Source organism: Coffea arabica, chromosome 6e (assembly GCF_036785885.1).
Source record: "Coffea arabica cultivar ET-39 chromosome 6e, Coffea Arabica ET-39 HiFi, whole genome shotgun sequence".
NCBI classification, from domain to species: domain Eukaryota; kingdom Viridiplantae; phylum Streptophyta; class Magnoliopsida; order Gentianales; family Rubiaceae; genus Coffea; species Coffea arabica.
The window spans coordinates 28,387,925-28,396,438 of NC_092321.1; positions in this window are offsets into that span (position 1 = coordinate 28,387,925).

Below are 8,514 nucleotides of genomic sequence, written 5' to 3' on the forward strand. Positions count from 1 at the left end.
ACAAGAAAATAATCTTCCATCTTTCTCGATTTTCGTGCCAAAACTTAGAGATCTGCTTAATCCTCAAATTGGAGAATCTTGGACTTGACTTGACTTGAATTAATGCATTCTTAGATATTCTCAAATGCTACCCTCGTGGATTTAAGTTAGTAAGTAATATTTGCATTCGATTTGAACGTATTATCTCTTGAGTGAGGGTAGCGGGAATACTACTAGACCTTGGTTGAATACCTAGGTGATTTGTAATTGTGCATGTCTCAGGTGATCAAGAGGATTCCGAGAAGCTCGTTTGATCTTGTCTTGCTCTTGCTTTACACTCTTGATTTCGGTGAGTGTCAAGTGCATGACTTGTTGCTTGATCCTTGAACTGCTTCTTGTTGAAAATGTGAATTTGACTTGTCGAGACGAGGGTGTACTTTATTGCACTCATTCTCTTTTACTTGACTTGATATTCGACTTGCGTGAACTTGGCAGATTATACTTGTACTTGTGGGGACACCCAAAACTCATTGGCTAACCTTGCGACTCGAGCCGGTATGGGCTTGGTCGAGAAGTTTGGTGAACCATAAGAAAATTATAAAGCTTAATCTTTTGAGATCTTGCTTGGCATACTCAAGTAGTATTGCCTTTTCTATTTGACGTTCGGGCCCGGGTTGGGGTGTAACGGTGGACGAAAATTTAGTGAAAAGTGGAGTCTACAGATTTGATACTTGCTCGGTTGACGGAGAGTCAACGTGTGTAATTTTGGATCAAGGCCTTGGCAAAGTTGCGCGGAGTTAGCTCCTGAGAGCTTCCGTATCCTTATTGATTGTGTTTGACTTTCCTTGGTGAATTACATGAACTTTATAGTTATCCTTCTTGTCTAAGTTTTATTGCTACTTGAACTTATTTGTTTGCATGTTTTTCTTGGCTTCACTGAGCGCTAGCTCACCCCCGTAATATGTTTTCCTTAGCAGGAGCCCGGAATGGAAAGATTTTGGAGAAGCTGAATTGATTACCTTTTGATTAGAATTTGGATGTAAATGGTTTAGTCAACTTTGGATGGCTGTATTTTTGGGAAAATTTGATGTACCTTTTGGAAACTTTGTGATGTAAGACTTGAATGATTATATAAGGAAGCGACTTTTCTTTATATTGACTTTTATTAATTGTTGGTTGCCTTTAAGTTTAAATTTGACTCGTATTGAGCCCTGGCGAGAGCTAGGCAGGCGGCCCGCCGAAACCCTAGGATTCGCCTTAAGGAGAAGTGGGGTCGTCACACTCATCACGTCCTGGGGCTCGCCCAACCTCAAAATAGTGGTAGTCAAAACTCTCTATTGTGGTACAAAATACTAACTAAACACCTGAACACGTCCCCTCCCTCCCCCCTCAACACTTCAATGAAATCCCAATGGCAAAAAATATTTAAATTTAGCTAAATTATAGAATCCTTGTATGAAAATTTTGACGTGGCTTAAACAATCAAACTTTGGATTACCAAAGGTTATCAATTCAATCGTCTAAAAAAGAAGTAGAATCAATGTCTTGCAGTGTTAGTCTTGTGAGGCTTCGAAAATTATTTTTATATCTTTTATTTTAATTGCCTTGTCTTAAATTCTTGGTTGATTTAATAGTTGAATTTTGATTTCTATTCTATTGCCTCATTCAATGTGTTGCATGTTGAGTTTCATAGTGCATTATATCAATGTGACCAACTAGTAAGTTGTGTCCAATAAATTTGGTGAATAAGAAAGAGTTTTGTACAAAAGGGATTATATGTTAAGAGGTGTTAAGAGTTAATTGGAGAAGATTTAGATATTCTGGTGATTTAGAGACAATTAGATAGATTTTACTCCTTGTTTTGCCACTTGTCAATCATCTAAGGACCCTTGACCAAGACTAAACTTCATTCTTATCCAACCAACCTTTAATTTCATCACCATTTCTTCTTCTTTTCTTCTTGTCTTGGCCGAAAATAGGGAGAGAAAAAGTGAGAGAAAAACACAAATTTCAAGCCTTGATTTCTTGTCTAATTAGTGAGAAAACAAGAGAGAAACCCTAATCCACTCCATAAATCCTTGAGTCAAGTTTGGAGGAAAGCTCTTGGAGGAGTTCTTGGAGGAGGAAGTTTTGCAACTTTCTTGATTTGATTTCCATCCTAGGTTTTGGAGATAAAGAGGTAAAACTTGTTAGGAAACCTATCTTTCTTCCCTTATCTTTGAGTTTATTTGGTGTATGATGTTATAGGAGCAAAAAGGGAGGAATTTTATGGAGGGTTTTTAGTTGTTTTCAAGTTGTCTTCTTGATAGTTTGTTGCTGGAAAATTTTCAGCTTTATATGTGTGGTTAGATCATTAGTTTACAAGTTTTATATGAGGATTTTGGTGGATTTCTTTGTTAAGATTCATGCTATGTGCCTCTTTATATGATAAAGAAAAAGTATTATGTATGCTCCATGGAAATCTTAGTAGCTTGATGGGGAATTATTATGGTGAGTTTGACATATGCTTCTATGTGGAAATATTAGTAGGTTTATGGTAGTTTTTGAGATATTCTTGCTCAATCCACTTTAGAATGACCTGAATTGTTATTTGTATGTTGGAGTTGAGCCTAAACGAAAGGGTTAAGATGAGCCAAAAATCTACTTTCCAAGTTATTTTTTTGATAGAAAATTTCAACTTTGGAACCAAGAGAACTTTGTTCCACTTTCTTCAAAAATTTTAACTATGTTCAAGATATTTTTGCCTCATATATTACTTGAAACGTTGATCTAGTATACATGCAGTTTTTCACTTGATTTGACCGAGAAAACCTTGTGAACTTTGAAGGAAAATACGAGATATGTTAGCTGGAAATTTGATAGCTTGAGTAATGGTTTACGAACTCAATTGTAGTTGCTTTTGACCTTGGGTCTTGATGGAATTTTGATATCTTATTCCTTTTCACATGCTCTACTATATATGTATTGGGTTACATGTTGAGTTCTTGATTTTTACAAGAGAGAAACATGTGAAATTTGGGAGTGGGAGTTGGATGGTTTGTTTGAAACTTGAATGTAATCTATACTCTCTTATGGTATATTGATTGCTGGAATTGACATGCATGTGTGTACTTATGTTTGGTTTCAGGACGCAAGAGGGGATAAGAGGGTGATCCCGAGGCCGAAGTGTACAGTTCTCACTAAGTCGGTGAGTGTTCTAAGTGCATGTTAGGACTACATGTTATGCTGGAATGATACTTAATGTGCCTGGTTGATTGCTACTGCTATATATCTTGAACTGCAAATGAATAGGCAACTGTATATACGTGAACTGATTGACCTAATTTGACTGAGCTCTTATTATCCTGTTTATACGTGAACTGATATACATGCGCATGACTTGAAAGTCGTTTGGGTATGTTATCTCATCGACTATACTGCGTGCTTGGGATCCCAAACCCCATCGGCTAGTTAGTCTAATCGAGCTAGCAAGAGGGGATTGACGAATTATGGGTCGTGTTTATTGTTACTAGATTTGGTATATCGAGTATTACCCCTCTTGTTATATATTTGGCGTTCGGACTCGATAGGGGATGATTGGTGGACGGAGTCTGACGTTACGTGGTGATCTATAGACATTGTTTATTATTGAATTCAATAGTTGACAGAGTGTCAACAGACTCAGAAAATGTTGCTGCTGAACTGGTTTGCAAGAGCCGATTAAATCCTTTTAGTTGCAAGTGAAATACAGAACGAGACTAAATGCTACGCCTGGAAACGGACAGGAGCCAACTCTAGAGTCCGTATCAGTACCGTATTCTTTGATATTGATTGTACTATTTGTTAAGAATTGTTGAACAAATTATCCTATTATTAATTGGTTTGTTATTCTTGTTATATTAGTGAGAGAAAAAAGAGCAGCGGGGAGAGTGAGAGGGAGAGACCAAGAGGAGATTGAGAGGAAGAAACCAAGCAAAAGAAAAGAAGAGGCTGCGAACGGAAGGGGAACTGGAACCAGTAGCAACTGCGGAACAGAGGAGGAACCCAACGCCACCATCATCGTCTTCAATTATCATTCAAAAAAGCACCGGTTTTTGCAGCAAGTTGACTGCTGTTGATCTTTCCTCTTTCTTTTGGTAAAATTTCTTATTTCCTTCTGGTGTTTATGCTTCCATGTTGAGATGTGGTTTCTGTCTTTGGTGAGAGGGGCTTCGATCAGTCCAAGGTTGGTCAAAGCCCATGAACGTATCTGAAAAAGAGAGCAGCAGTTACTGTTTGCTGTTTCTTTGCGTTTTGCCTGCGTTTTACAGTCCAAGTTCTTTCCTTTTGCTGTTTATTTGCTCACCTTTTGCTGCCTGATGGTTCTTTCTTTGGTTTCCATGCTGTCTAATGGTTCTTTGCTGATGGTTTTACATAGAATCCGCTTGCTCTTCCTAAGAACCCTATTTTTGACCCCTCTCTACCTTAGATTTCCTTTCTTGCATGTTTAGTCGTGGGTTCATGATGGTTTTATGGAGTCTAATGACCGTTAGGTTCTTGTTTATTTGCTGGGTGTGTTATCTTGCCTATGTAGGCTGTGTTTTCCTTTAGTTGAGCAAGTTTGCGGTTTCCTTCTGGTTCCCGTAACCTGTTTTCTTCAACTGAAATGGGGAAATTTTGTTAATGTTCACTGATTCTAATTGGTTAAAGGATTAGAGGGTTTCAGTGCTCGATTGTTTTGTGGTCCGGATGAAACAAAGCTAGCTCTCAATGATTCTAGTTTCATGTTTTCTTTTGTTGCATGTTTTTCTCTTTTGACAAATCAAGAACCTTGTCCAGATTATGATAACTAAATGGGTTGAGACTTCTATTGGTTTTTGGATTAATAAACCCGTGAGCGTCGATTGAGTGTGCATATGAATTTATGTGCTGGATAAGTTGCGGAAAGCTTTTAAAAGTTGCAGAACCCAGAAACTAGCAATAAGAAAGAAAGCCTCTTCGTGGGTTGCATGATGTGGTCTCAAAACTCCTTGTACAGATGCCTAGTATCTTGTTTGTTTCATGGTCTGGGTTTTAGGATGTTTTCTTGAATGTTTTGGTTTGACGTTTCAAGCAAATGTTAAGGTTTTCTTCGCTGTACTTTTTGTTTTTCTTGCTTTCTTGGCCTGAATCCTCTCTGTTGGGATCGCTAAGGGTAGACAACCATGCTTGGGCTGTGTTAAAATTGATGATTTGGGTTTTAGGTGAGTTTGGTTGATAAATAATGAGTTTTGTGCAATCTTTTGGTATGAAATCCGCATGGGTTGGAGCTGCAAGTTTGCAGCAAAAATTTGCAGAAGGAAAGAAAGCTTCAGTTGCCGAAATCCTTCGATGACATGCATGGAAATGTTATCAAAAATTGCACTTTGCTCCCTGCTGTTTCTAAATGATGCTTTTATGGCCCAACTAAGTGGATAACTTAATCGATTTTGTCCCCTTAACATGCCATTTTTCTTTAATATGTCTTAACGTAATTTTTGGATAGATTTTTAATGAGTTTTTGGATAAATTTGAAGGTTTAATAACTTTTTCTAGACTTATAGTTTTGATTTGAATTGTTAGTGGAATTTTGAGAAATTTTGTCGTTTAATTATAGAAAATGGGCTTTTATTCGTTTTTCGTGAATTTTAGCATTTGACTCTGGTGCGTTCCATCTTAATCCAATTTATTTTAATTTATTTTAATTTAGACCCTTAATATTTGTAATAATAATGATTTAACCTCTCAAACTTCTTTAATTTTTTAATTGGGTCCTTGCTTGTTTAACTTGTTGAATATGGGTTGTTTACTTTTATTTGAATGCTTTGATTGATTCAATTTCGTGTTTATTCCCATTTCATGTGATTATTTGTTAATTAAAGTGATGCCTTGATCTTTTTCTTTGTTTTGGAGGGTAAATAAGTAATTTCGTTTCACTAGATCACCAATTCAAGTGAGGTACACTCTACTCCTTTATTTTGATTTTATTTGACCCTATGTGCTCCTATGTGATCTTATGTGTGATATTGCATGCTTTTCGAATATTTTTATTTTATTAATTAATTTATTTAGTCACATTATTTGTTTTAATTTAGTATATTTATTTTCATTTAATTTTTGATTATTTAAGGGGCATTTAAACGCCAAGATGTAATAGTTAGGTATTTGTTATTTTATTTATTCCTTCCATCTTTAGATTGTAGTTAGGGCCCCAAGTATAATAGTTAGGGTTTTATTTGCTTTATTTGCTTGATATGTTTTGCATGCTTGTATGTTATGTGTTACTCGCTTTCTTAGGGCCTTGCATCTAGATATTATGCTTATGTGCTATGTGTTTATGTGATCTTATGTGTTTAATTGCTTTATTATGTTTTATATAATTTATTTGATTATAATAAGTACATGACGTCACCACACTAGTCCAACGCTAGTTGTGGCCTTTTCCCTTGATTTTCCACTAGTCCAATGCTAGTAGGAATTCATAGATGTGGGCTAGTCCAACGCTAGACTCTTAGGAACCGTGCACGCGTTAGATCATGTTTGTTTGACAATCACTACTCTCTCATGCATACTTTCTACTTTTTAGGGTTTTTTATCATTTTTGCATGACATTTCCCTTGTATACACATCCCAATTCTTTATCCCATATTTTCCCTATATATATATTTCTTATCCCATATTTCCCTCTATATAACCCTATGTGTGAGACATGACATTAGACTTGCATTTCATATAAGAAAAATTAGAGATAGGTTAGTACATTTGCTTGACTAGATAGGAAATACCCCTCGAATATGGGATATGGACGAGTGTGGCTTTCTAGCTTTAGCACGCTTGTATTCCCTCTATTAAAGGGAAAATTAAAGTCACGAATATTAGTTCCCTGCACCCATTATGATGCATTCCTTTAGGTCTTGTATATTTGTATATTATTATTTTCTTTTCTTTCTTTTCTTCGAGTTTCATCTTTTGCAAATTTCGTGACCTCTTCAAAGAGTCACTCTTGGGCATCACAATTAATATAATTTGCACCAATTAAGTTTTGAAGAGACATATTCACCCTTCCTATATACATTAGGTTTAGGTTTGCATTCATATAGTGATATCCAAATGTGATAAATTTTTAGGTTAAAATGAGAAAATCTTTGACTAAATCACGCAACTAGCCTTGGTTAGGTTGAAAGGGTGCCTTGGATTTTATCCTTGCTTTCCCTTTCTTCAAATGTGACTCCGAAACACTTTTTTCTGATTTTTGAAGACTTGGAGTCGTTTAAAAAGGGTTTTCTACTTTTTCTTTAAAAAATTCATTTTAGGTGACTTGGTACACCTTAACTCAATACCAAGTGGCGACTCCTATTTTTTTTTATTAAAAACCCTTTTTAAACTATTATTTTTGGGTCAAAATCGTCGCACTTTTAAGTCCCATTTAGGCCCATTTTTCTTTATTTATTTTTCTAAAAAATAAAAAATCAATTTTCAATCAAAATTAAATCCAAATTCATTTCTTTTTATCAAAAATACATTTTCTTCAAAATTATTCAACAAATTTATTTTTATAAAACACTTTATTATTTCTTTCAAAAATGAGGCGCGACAGCTTGGCGACTCCACTGGGGACTTTAGAGGGTCCGAGCATTTGATTTAGTCAATTCTTTTCTTATTGTAACCTTCTTATATATCACATTTGAAGGTTTTAGGTTGCATTTTTCTTTTTCTTTTCCTTTTTACTCTTTTTAGGGTTTTTGCATTTTCACATTCGCAATCATCTCTCAATATCTGCGTATGCGATCGTTTGTTTGTTTGTTTACTTTCATTTATTTGTATTTGTGTATCGCGCTTGCATCTTGGGGGGGATAGTCACCCTAAAACCTTCGTCTGTCTTTGATGGTATTATAATCTCTCCCCTCAAAAGGAAGCACTTCATACGTGCATGTATTACTTTTACCATATTTTTTCTTTTTCGTGGGCGCTTCCCACACTTCCTTGTAGGATTAGGATCGATATACTTAGGTAGACGGATGGTGTGCTCTACACCCATAGCGATACCTAAGGGATCACTCGAGCCACCGACCGAAGGCCCGGGGATTGATGACCCTTCGCCTTTTGGTCTGAAGGATTGGGAGCCTGAAATTTTATCGAGTCTAGATGCATTAGTAAACCAAACCTCATGCATCCATATTAGAAATACCCTAGGATAGAGTCAACCTTACCCCAACTAGGAACACTAAGCACGAGGGGAGGAATTCCACCCCTCTTTCCTTATGTTGCTTTCTGCTTTTTATATTATTTGATTGCCACAACGTGTTACGTGTTGAACTAAGATTTCCTTGTTTCCTCGTCTTTTGCATTCACAAACGCTAGAAATAAGAGATCTGGCATGATCTTCTTTTAGAACCTACTCTTTTAGATAGGCTATTGCATGTTTAAGATTCCGATGTAGTGCATTTGTAGACTAATAATTGCATATCATTTTAAGCCCATCCTGGCATACCAAGGGTTCCTTTAGGTCATGCTTTTAAATTGCATATTTTATTGCTTTAACAAACTGGCATCATGCAT